The sequence below is a fragment of the Lepus europaeus genome, chromosome Y (assembly GCF_033115175.1).
Source record: "Lepus europaeus isolate LE1 chromosome Y, mLepTim1.pri, whole genome shotgun sequence".
Taxonomy (NCBI): Eukaryota; Metazoa; Chordata; class Mammalia; order Lagomorpha; family Leporidae; genus Lepus; species Lepus europaeus.
The window spans coordinates 4117528-4130295 of record NC_084851.1 but is presented as its reverse complement, the minus strand read 5'-3'; the positions used below and the strand labels follow the sequence as shown (position 1 = coordinate 4130295).

Below are 12768 nucleotides of genomic sequence, written 5' to 3'. Positions count from 1 at the left end.
TCCTCCCCTGCAATACAGCAGGTGTTTCTTGGTTTCTTGGACCAGTAGCCAGAGACGGGTAAGTGCCTTGAGGGATGGCATACAACCTAAGACAGTGGAGGGCTGAGACTGCTCATGCAAGTCGACCCTCTGGCAAAGACGGGTAAGCTGCCACTCCGCTCAGGGGCGCCTAAGACAGGCGCTGGTCCTAAAGTAAAAAAAGGGGGAGCTGTGGCGAGCCGGCCCCCACAACCTCTGTCTTCTGCCTGCCTGTAGACTGATGTGAAGTAATACAACCAAACGTTCCCACCATTCCAATGTGCGCAAACAGAGAGGCTATCAAAAGGACAGTACATACCCTCGAGGACACTCTAAAACAGGGGGCTGCAGTATGTGATATGCCGTGGAAGCCTCGGTCTCTCTCTTCCTAACTGCTTCATTGACCGCTTGCTCCTACACTGTTCTTAGGGTGGACCAGTAGTCAACGACGGGTAAGCACTCGCAGGCTTCTCTAGCAACCTAAGACAGAGGGCAGGACATGCCTCCTGTATCCTTGATGACGGGTAAGCAGAGTAAGCGCTGCGGGGCACCTAAGACAGGTACGAGTCCACGCCATTCAGCATTTAACGCGAGGGACTTGTGGGGGATGGATCCTCCCCCGCGGCCCTCTGGACAGTGTAGACGCCAGTTACCATAAACACCAGGCCATTCTTGTACAAACAAGAAGGGGGAGATGTCAGGGCCAGTGGCCCTGGCCCGACATGAGATGCAGCAGGCTGAGGCTGTCCCTTATCTAATCCTGTTTCCAAGACTTTTCGTCCCATATTCCTGCAGGCAGGATGTGACTTCTGATGAAGGTTTATGATGTTCTTTGCTCTATCTGCAGAGCTTGTACCCTGATCATTGCTACTTTGTAAACTTGCTCTATTCCTGTGCTATGCATGATTGCACACAATGAATGTTATCTGTATGGGGTCTGGGGTATATAACCTTGTCTTTCTGTGTGCTCGGGGCTGGAGACTGAAGGGTTTCCTTAGGGAGACTGCCTCCAGTCCCTCATCGCCGGGCCCCCTACTTTGGCTTGGAACGTGATGAGGCAATAAACGTGGTGATGAATTGACTGAGTGCTGCGTGTCTCCATGTGGTTTGTCGGGTGGCCTCCGACACACTACAGCTATATCAGCAGCCCCATGGACCCATGGAATCCCCTCTCATCTGGTTTTCCAGGGCTGATGTCTTTCTCCTGGAATCCAAGCTTCCATTGTTTTCTGCTCTTTATTTGCTCCCTCAGTGTGAGTCTGGAGCATTTCTACTTCTCATGCTGGTCTCATGCTGGGGTTCCCCCAGAGCTCTACCTGAGAGGCGCATTTCTTCCCCTTTACAAATATTAACTTGTCCCAGCATAAGTCAGACCATCCTGTTGCTATTCTGCTAACTTGGAACCCCCCACTTGAATTCTGTTTAATAGATGGTGTTGGGAAAACTGCAAAACTAGTATTGTTTTCTTATCATTCACAAAGCTCCATCCTTAGCAGTGAAGACCTTTATTAACTTTATCCTTAGTAGGTTAGATCTCAGGTCCCAGTATTTGTACTTTTAGCTTGCAACTCCTCTGTAAAGCTTACCTCATTAAAACAAGGAAACAGCATAAATGTCCCTTTCCTCAATATGGTCAGCATCTCGATGCTCCCTTTTGGTCTGGGAGTTCATGCAGTATCTCAGACAGAACTCCTAGTTATAAGGGTTAAAATTCATTTATCATCCCTATAACTAAAATTATCAGTTAGACTTTAGCTGAAATGTTTTTCCAGGAACTTCAAATCCTAGTCAAAGAAATAAATACCCATTCTTCCCTTAGACCTACAGAGACTCAAGCCTCCCCTTCAGCCTTTTTAAAGAAGCCATGCTACTCCCTATTACTGATCAATCAAAGGAAGGTCAGACACGCTGTAGACTAATCAGAAGTGCATAAATGAGATAATTGTGTACTACTCATTCTCTAACTTTGAATTGTAAGGTTCATTGCTTTTACTCCCTTGGGAATCCAGGAATTAGGCAAGAATGTCTCACTCTTAGAAACAATAAAAACAACTAAAAGCATCTGGTAGATGGATTTAAGTTGGAACAATTTAAATATATGAATAAAATTAAAAAATATTATTTTGTTTGAAAGGCAGAGTTACAAAGACAGAGAGAGGGAAAGAGAGTCAGAGAGGTCTTCTGTACAATGATTCACTCCCCAGTGGCCACAAAAGCTGAAGCTATATGAAGGCAGGAGATTCTTCTGAGTCTCCCATGTAGGCACAAGGGTCCAAGCACTTGGGCTATTTTCCTATGCTTTCTCAGGCTCAGCCAGGGAGCTGGATTGGAAGTGGAATGGCTAATAATCAAATCAGCATCCATATGAGATGCCAGCATTTCAGTCAGTGGTTTAACAGAGTCTGCCACAGTGCTGACCCAAAAGTTTCTGTTTAAATTGAGGTATCCAGCCAGCGCTGCAGCTCCCTTGGCTAATCCTCCTCCTGCGGCATCAGCACCCTGAGTTCTAGACCCGGTTGGGGCGCTGGATTCTGTCCCAGTTGCTCCTCTTCCAGTCAAGCTCTCTGCTGTGGCCGGGGAAGGCACTGAAGGATGGCCCAAGTGCTTGGGCCCTGCACCTGCATGGGAGACCAGGATGAAGCACGTGGCTCCTGGCTTTGGATGGTGCAGCCCACCAGCCATAGTGGCCATTTAGGGGTGAAGCAACGGAAAAGGAAGACCTTTCTCCCTCCCCCCCCCTTACTAATTCTGCCTGTCCAAAAAAAAAAACCTGAGGTATCTGACCAGGTTTAAAAGTGGTAGAATAGGGAAGGAACCTATTGCGCTAGGCTAGGAGAAAATAGCTTAAAAAAAGTGGAGAGCGTCATTCTCAAGGGAGTTGTGGAGAAAACTACAGTGAAAATTCTATGGAAGAGGGAACTGTGGATCTCTGTGTAGGGTGCAGAAACACAGCATAAGCATGGACACAACACAGGACCACAGCAGCCAAGAGCAGAAGAGAACACTAGCTTTGGAAGGTGAGGTGAGATCAGGTGGCAGCAGCACATGCCACTGTGATATAGTTGCAGGGAGAGCTGGCAAGAGTCCTGCTTGGAGCCCTGTTGGAGATAGGATATCTGCTAACAGGGAGAAGAAAGGGTCATGTTTCTATATCCCTATCCCCCTAAAATAGCACCTAAAACCACTCTGAGATAAAAGTATAAGCCATTTTTGAACATATGTAATAGCTGTTCCCGCTCTTATGCACATAGCCAGACAAGACAGGGGACATCTTTTCTGTAGCAACAACCATGGCTTGGGTCCATGCACTTGGCAAATGGCAGCAAAACAGCTGCACTCTAAAATGAGAAGGGGCTACAACACGTGGCTCTTGTGAAGGCATATGATCCAGGGATTTTACAAGAGGGAAAAATCTTAATTCTTCTACTTACTTAGAGTGGCTCAGAAGATTGACAAGGGCCTGGGCACTCATGTAGGACTGTAAGGTGTCTCTAGCATCTCAATATATCTCAGGTTCTGTTGCTCAAACCTACTGGGCACAGAACCTACAGGCAGCTGGCTTAGAAATTGTCTCTGCCTCTCTGTGGAAGCGGCAGGCAACTGGGGCAGAGCTGATCCTCTCTATCCCATGATTGTGGGAGCCTTGTGTGTAAAGAATAAGGCAACTCTGCAAGAGAGGTACAGAGGGTAGTCAGGTATCTGGACAATCACTGTGAACATCTCTGTGTTCTCAGAGCTACCTGTTCACCAGAGGTGGGTCATTGTAGTGGTATCCATGCTCATGCTGAGGATTGCACAGATCCTTTGTGTGGTTCTTACCATGGCAACTTCTGTGGACTAACACTGAGACATGGATCACCTTGGAAGAGAGGGATCTGAAGGAATGATTATGCCAACAAATTGATCAAATCCTCCCTTCTGGTAAAAAAAAAAATGAACAGATTGGCCATGACCAAATTCTCATGCTGGATACTCATCTGACATGGAGCATTCACCAGAGCTCCCCTGCAACACCCAGCACACTTCAGAGTATTCGCTGAAAGAGCATCGTTCAAAATAAAAGCCATCAGAGAAAAAAGGAAGCATCTCCATAATGCCTAAAATAAATTCAAGAAACAAGATCTAGTAAGACAATATAATGCCCCCAAAGGAACATTACAACACTTCAATCTTACAATGTGAATATGAAGAGGTTGATGATATGCCACAATTCAAAAGATAATTGTAAACTTACTCAGAAGCCATGAGAAGTCCACTGGCAAGGACAGACACCATCTCAGCTTCAGTTTCGTCATCTGAAATGTGAGGGGACTGGGTGAGATTGCTTCCCAGGTTCTTCTAGCACAGACATAGATCACTGAAGATACTTTAATTGTACCACATTTGCATACTTTGCCCTTCTAATGCCACAAAACATTGAAAGATGATCCCTTGCTGCTAGAGAGGAGGGATTAACCTCACTTTAAACTATCAGGTGCTTCTCCCCAGGTCTTGTGGTGCTTATGGCTTCATTCTTAAGTTTTGCGGAGTTAAAGAGTGGAGACAACCTTGATGATGAAGAAGAATATACATCAGAGGAATTTTATCCTTTTTTTTCCTGTTTCATGTCTTCAGTTTCTACTTTTGAATCAATTCTGCTTCATGATAAGTATTTTTTATAATCACAAGGAAAAATATGTCCCGGAAATTAAATTTACTTTTACTTATATTTGGACTTACTTGGGGATTGATGTAACTGCACTATAATTTTCAACAACAAAGTCATCAAATTGTAAGAATAAATACTAGACCTGATAAAAAGATACATTAAAGCTCTGGCAGAGGAAAATAAGATTGTAGTGGAGGTCAAGAATGGTGCTTCCATGTCAAGATATGCGGGATCTGAAAATAATAATTCCTTATCCTTTGGTAATGCTGGAGTACCAAGCTGATTATATTGTTGTGGACAGCTCAGCAATCAATACTACAAATGGTGCTGGTAGCATTTAGTGCCGGTAACCACCAATAAAAGGATAAATGCATCAGGCAGGGTTAGCACTTGAAGATTCCCATGTGCTGCTCCATTCACCATGGGTGGTATCCTGCCACAGAAAACTTTTGCAATCACTGGTTAGCACAGAGTAACACTTGACAATTTAAAGCTCTATGCATTTATAAGGAATATGCTGGATTCATGGAACTCTTAATTCTTTATATAAAGTTTTCAGTGTTGTTAGTTTGCTTTCAGGTAAGTCTCTTCAATGCTATATTATATCCTTAAAGGGAACTTGACATCACGGTTAATGTAGAAAGCAGATAGGTGATCTTTATATACAGCTTTTGTCTTTGAGATCAATTTGAGAAAAAAAAAAGACATGGATTCATTTCTGTAAAATATTTTTAAATAAATATTTAACATGTTTTTCAGACCAGTTGAGAATATGGTTATTAAATATTTTGTCATTTATTCTAACAGATGTACCTGTTAGACTGAGGCTGTTAGAACATGTACTTACTTCTAGTATTGTATTTTGTTACTTAGATTATGAGCAGAAAAAAAAATGTTGAAAATGTTTTGAAATCATGACCCAAAGAATGTCTTCATTTGTACTATCCTTCAAAATAATGAAAGTTAATCAATGTATATTTTAAAATGTTACATTTGTGAGAGTATAATCTTGAAATGGGTAGCAGCCTCTGTCCAGAGAGTATTCTAAAAGTTGGGGTGATTTAAAAACATTTTTACAGCAATCTCTAATTTCATAATTAAAGTTTTCTAATTATATTATAAAGATATTTTATGATGAGATTATAAAAAACTAAGATATTCATGAATTTTTTATATTCATGAATGTTAACCGAAAACTTTAACTTCTTGAGTGTCTGTGCTATAAGGAAAGCACATTTGGGTATTTTTGCTTTCATTCTGCTGGTTGGAGAGGAGGGCACTGAGAGATCAGGGAGACCAGGACTCTTGATGACTTTATCCAATGCTAGGGAAATGTTAACAGTATAGAAGGGTGTACTCATTTATGAAATTTTGGCTGTGTATTACACATACATTAGATAACTCATTTTATATAATGACGATTTAAAAAATTAAGAATATTTAAAATATAAATTTGGAAGACTGACTATGTTTCCAGGAAAATAGCACAAGAAATCCTATTCTTGGTTAATTACAGTACAGAACACTTTATTTAAAATTTCCTTGTAGCAAATCTAATTGCCATATGCCGTCCTATAATTTCACAGTATTTATTATGTATAAAAACTATACAAGTGTAGCTGACTTATAGATTTAGAACTATTTTGGGATGGGGCGGAGCCAAGATGGCGGAGAGTGAGAGCATGCACCAACAGTCCGGGAAAAGATAGTTTAACAAAAGTGGAGTTCCTGTACCCCCAGGAAGAGACTCAGAAAAAAAAACTGCAGAGGAAACTCTTCCGGATCTAATGGATGTGACACAGAAGACCTACGGGGAGAGCAAGGTGGCCCACTGCCGCATTGAGCCACTCTGAGCCACAACGAGCTGTGCCTAGCTGCGCCGAACCGCGCTGAGCCACGCCGAACCGCACTGAGTCACACCGATCCACACCGCAGCAGCCGTGGGAGCCGCAGGAGCCACGGGAACTGAGAGAGTGGGGAAAACACCGAGCCCAGCCACAGAAGACCGGCCGGAAAATTTGAGCCCCAGCGTTGGAAGGAAAGGTAACCGAAGACATTGGCCAGGAAGGTTAAAGCGTGGTCTGAACTCACACGGGGGAAACTGCACCAGGCTGACTGGAGGAGAGAAAAAAAAAGCAAATAAATAAGGGGAACCGGGACGGACACTAGCCTCTCTCTACACTCACCTTACAAAGCAGAGCTAGACAAAGAGCAGGCACCATTTCACATATGTAAAACAAACTTTTAGCCTAGGCAACCCGGGGAGATGTGTGGAATTTCTTCTGAACTGAGTCTAAAAAGAGAGAGAGAGAGAGAGAGCAAGAGAGCAAGCTAGAGAACAATCTGGGTGAGTTACCCTGGGCCTTCACCCTGAAGAACCAAACAGAGCACTTTGGCCACACCTCCAAGATGCCAAACAAACGTAGAAACCAAGGTAACAAGAGCAAAGAAGACACTATGATGCCCTCAAATGAAAAAGACACCCCAATTCAAGATTATGAAGATGATGAGATAGAAGAAAAAAAAAGTGGATCTCAAATAATTGGTAAGGTCATTAAGAAGCTCTCAAAAACAAATTCTTAAACTACAGAAATCCTTAGTGGACAAGATAGAAAATCTCTCTCGCGAAAATGAAATATTAAGGAGGAATCAAATGAAATGAAACAACTAGTAGAACAAGAAATTGTGATAGTGACGAGAAACCATAATGAAATGAAGAACTCAATAGATCAAATGACAAACACATCAGAGAGCCTTAAAAACAAGATGGGTGAAGCAGACGAGAGATTATCGGACTTAGAAGACAGAGAACAGGAAAGGACACAGGCAAACCAAAGAAAAGAAGAGGAAATTAGAAATCTAAAAAATATTGTCGGGAATATACAGGATACAATTAAAAAACCTAAGAAATGGGACCTAGGAGTTCATGAAGGCATGGAGAGGGAGAAAAGATTAGAAGGACTTTTGAGTGAGATACTAGCAGAAAATTTCCCAGGTTTGAGAAGGACAGAGACATCCTTGTACAGGAAGTTCATAGAACCCATAATAAACATAACTAAAGAGATCCTCACCACGAAAAATTGTAATTAAACTCATCACAGTGAAACATAAAGAAAAGATCTTAAAATGTGCAAGAGAGAAACCTCAGACCACTCTCAGAGGATCCCCAATTATACTCACAGCTGACTTCTCATCAGAAACCATACAAGCGAGGAAGGAATGGTAAGATATAGCCCAGGTACTAAGAGAAAAAAACTGCCAGCCCAGAATATTATATCCAGCAAAGCTCTCATCTGTGAATGAAGGTGAAATAAAAGCCTTTCACAGCAAACAGAAATTGAAAGAATTTGTCGCCACTTGTCCAGCCCTGCAAAAAATCTTTAAAGATATGTTACATACAGAAACACAGAAACACAGTCACCAATATGAAAGGAGATAAAGGAAGGAAACCTCACAGCAAAAGATCACAGGAAATGAAAAATGGTAGGGCAAAGTTACTATTTATACATAGTCACATTAAACGTTAAAGGCCTGAACAATCCAGTTAAAAGACACCGAGTGGCTGATTGGGTTAAGGAACAAAACCCATCTATTTGCTGCTTATAAGAAACACATCTTTCTAACAAAGATGCACACAGACTGAAAGTGAAAGGCTGGAAAAAGATATACCATGCCAACAGAAATTTTAAAAGAGCGGGCATAGCCATCTTAATATCAGATAACATAAATATTACCACAAAAGCTATTAAGAGAGACAAATAGGAGCACTATATAATGATAAAAGGATCCATTCAACAGGAAGATATAACGATTATCAATGTATATGCACCTAATTAAAGGGCACCAGCTTATTTAAAAGACTTGTTAAGGGACTTAAAGGGAGACTCAGACCCTAATACAGTAGTACAGGGGGACTTCAATACTCCACTCTCAGAGATAGACTGATCAACAGGACAGAACACCAACAAGGAGACAGAAGATTTAAACAACACTATAGCTCAAATGGACCTAACAGATACCTATAGAACTTTTTATCCAACACAGAAAGAATTTATATTCTTCTCAGCAGTACATGGAACCTTCTCTAGAATTGACCACATACTAGGCCAAAAACAAGTCTCAGCAAATTCAAAAGAATTAGAATCATACCATGCAGCTTCTCAGACCACAAAGGAATGAAATTGGAAATTAGCAACTCGGGAATCCCTAGAGATGTGCAAACACATGAGGACTGAATAACATGCTCCTGAATGATCAATGGGTCATAGAAGAAATTAAAAGAGAAATCAAAAATTTTCTGGGAGTAAATAAGGATAACACCACATCATACCAAAACCTATGGGATACAGCAAAAGCAGTGTTAAGAGGAAAGATTATATCAAGAGGTGCCTACATCAAGAAATTGGAGAGGCACCAAATAGATGAGCTTTCAAGTCATCTCAAGGATCTAGAAAATCTGCAGAAACCAAACCAAATCCAGAAGGAGAAGAGAAATAATTAAAATCAGAGAAAAAATCAACAGGATTGAATCCAACAAAACATTACAAAAATGAGCCTAACGAGGAGCTGGTTTTGAAAAAATAAACAAAATTGACACCCCATTGGCTCAACTAACTAAAAAAAGAAGAGAAAAGACCCAATCAAAGATGAAAAGGGAAACGTTACAACAGACACCACAGAAATAAAAAGAATCATCAGAAATTACTACAAGGACTTGTATGCCAGCAAACAGGGAAATCTATCAGAAATGGATAGATTCCTGGACACATACAACCTACCTAAATTGAGCCAGGAAGACATAGAAAACCTAAACAGACCCATAACTGACACAGAAATTGAAACAGTAATAAAGGCCCTCCCAACAAAGAAAAGCCTAGGACCAGAGCTCTACCACACATTTAAAGAAGAATTACCTCCAATTCTCCTCAAATTATTCAGAGCTATCAAAAAAGAGGGAATCCTCCAAAATTCTTTCTATGAAGCCACCATCACCTTCATTCCTAAGCCAGAAAAAGATGCAGCATTGAAAGAGAATTACAGACCAATATCCCTGATGAATATAGATGCAAAAAACTCAATAACATTCTGGCCAATAGAATGCAACAACACATCAGAAAGATCATCCACCCAGACCAAGTGGGATTTATCCCTGGTATGCAGGGATGGTTCAACGTCCGCAAAACAATCAACGTGATACACTACATTAACAGACTGCAGAAGAAAAACCATATGATTCTCTCAATAGATGCAGAGAAAGCATTTGATAAAATACAACACCCTTTCATGATGAAAACTCTAAGCAAACTGGGTATGGAAGGAGCATTCCTCAATACAATCAAAGCAATATATGAAAGACCCACGGCCAACAACCTATTGAATGGGGAAAAGTTGGAAGCATTTCCACTGAGATCAGGTACAAGACTGGGATGCCCACTCTAACCACTGCTATTCAATATAGTTCTGGAAGTCTTAGCCAGAGCTATTAGGCAAGAAAAAGAAATTAAAGGGATACAAATTGGGAAGGAAGAACTCAAACTACCCCCCTTTGCAGATGATATGATTCTGTATTTAGGGGACCCAAAGAACTCTACTAACAGACTACTGGAACTCATCGAAGAGTTTGGCAAACTAGCAGGATATAAAATCAATGCAGAAAAGTCAACAGCCTTTGAATACACAGACAATGCCACGGCTGAAGAAGAACTTCCGAGATCATTCCCATTCACAATAGCTACAAAAACAATCAAATACCTTGGATAAACTTCGCCAAGGACGTTAAAGATCTCTACGATGAAAACTACAAAACCTTAAAGAGAGAAATAGAAGAAGATACCAAAAAATGGTGAAATCTTCCATGCTCATGGATTGGAAGAATCAACATCATCAAAATGTCTATTCTCCTAAAAGCAATTTATACATTCAATGCAATACCAATCAAGATACCAAAGGCTTCTTCTCAGATCTGGAAAAAATAATACTGAAATTCATATGGAGACACAGGAGACCTTGAATAGCCAAAGCAATCTTGTACAACAAAAACAAAGCTGGAAGCATCACAATACCAGATTTCAGGACATACTACAGGGCAGTTGTTATCAAAACAGCATGGTACTGGTACAGAAACAGATGGAGAGACCAATGGAACAGAATAGAAATATCAGAAATCAATCCAAAAATCTACAGCCAACTCATATTTAATCAAGGATCCAAAACTAATCCCTGGAATAAGGACAGTCTATTCAAGAAAGGGTGCTGGGAAAATTGGATTTCCACGTGCAGAAGCATGAAGCAAGATCCCTACCATTCACCTTACACAAAAATTCACTCAACATGTATCAAACACTTAAATCTATGACCAGACACCATCAAATTATTAGAGAGCATTGGAGAACCCCTGCAAGATATCGGTACAGGCAAAGACTTCTTGGAAAATACTCCAAAAACACAGGCAGTCAAAACCAAAATTAACATTTGGGATTGCATCAAATTGAGAAGTTTCTGTACTTCAAAAGAAACAGTCAGGAAAGTGAATAGGAAACCGAAAGAATGGGAAAAATATTTGCAAACTATGCTACAGATAAAGGGTTGATAACCAGAATCTACAAAATCAAGAAACTCCACAACATCAAAACAAACAATCCACTAAGAGATGGGCCAAAGACCTCAACAGGCATCTTTCCAAAGAGGAAAACCAAATGGCCAACAGACACATGAAAAAAATGTTCAAGATCACTAGCAATCAGAGAAATGCAAATCAAAACCACAATGAGGTTTCACCTAACCCGGTTGGAAAGGATGACATCCAGAAATCTACTAACAATAGATGCTGGAGAGGATGTGGGGAAAAAGGGGACACTAACCCACTGTTGGTGGGAATGCAAACTGGTTAAGCCACTATGGAAGTCAGTCTGGAGATTCCTTAGAAACCTGAATATAACCCTACCATTCAACTCAGCCATCCCACTTCTTGGAATTTACCCAAAGGAAATTAAATTGGCAAACACAAAAGCCATCTGCACACTAATGTTTATTGCAGCTCAATTCACAATAGCTAAGACCTGGAACCAACCCAAATGCCCATCAACAGTAGACTGGATAAAGTAATTATGGGATATGTACTCCATATAATACTATACAGCAGTAAGAATCAATGAAACCCAGTAATTTGCAACAAGATGGAGGAATCTGGAAAGCATCATGCTGAGTGAATTAAGCCAGTCCCAAAGAGACAAATAGCATTTCTTTTCCCTGGTCGGTGACAACTAACTGAGCACCAAAGGGAAACCTGTGGAAGTGAAATGGACGCTATAGGAATAGTGACTTGATCAGCTCCTGTGCTGACTGTTGATGTACAATGTAATACTTTATCCATTTTAGTATTTTTTGTGAACTCTGTAATTAACACACAATTATTCTTAGGTGTGTAAATCTTAACTGAAAAGTGATCTCGGTTAAATATAAGAATGAGAAAAAAAGAGGGAGGAGATGTACAATTCGGGACATGCTCAATCGGACTTGCCCCAAATGATGGAGTTAGAAAAGTGCCAGGGGATTCCAATACATTCCCATCAAGGTGCCATGTACCAATGCCATCTCACTAGTCCAGGTGATCAATTTCAGTTCACAACTAATCACACTGATACATCTAAGAGTCAAAGGGATCACACAAGCAAGATTAATGTCTGCTAATACTAACTGATAAAAAAAACGGGGAGAAGGATCCAATATGGGAGGGGGAGACAAAGAAGACTCATAGAATGACAGATGTCCTAAATAGCACTCTGGCCTCAGAATCAGCCCTTAAGGCATTTGGATCTGGCTGAAGAGCCTATGAGAGTATTTTAGGCATGGAAAGCCAAGACACTCTGGCAAAAAAAAATAACAAGAAGAAGAAGACCTTAATAAAGGATCTTAGCGAGTGTGATCCCAGTGGAAAGAACGGGGCCATCAAGGTAGGAGGTACCTTTCTCTGAAGGGAGGAGAGAACTTCCACTTTGACTATGGCCTTGTCGGAATAAGATGGAAGTCGCGAATCTTAAAGGCTTCCATAGCCTTGGCAACTCATGACTAGAGCCTAGGGAGATTTCTGACGCCATAAACAA

The 12768-nt window shown here is 41.0% G+C and overlaps 1 pseudogene; it reads left to right on the top strand.

The window, feature by feature from the left end:
* The first annotated feature begins 2977 nt into the window (after positions 1–2977).
* LOC133753993 (coiled-coil domain-containing protein 126-like) lies at positions 2978–5060 on the top strand (annotated as a pseudogene).
* Positions 5061–12768: the final 7708 nt, after the last annotated feature.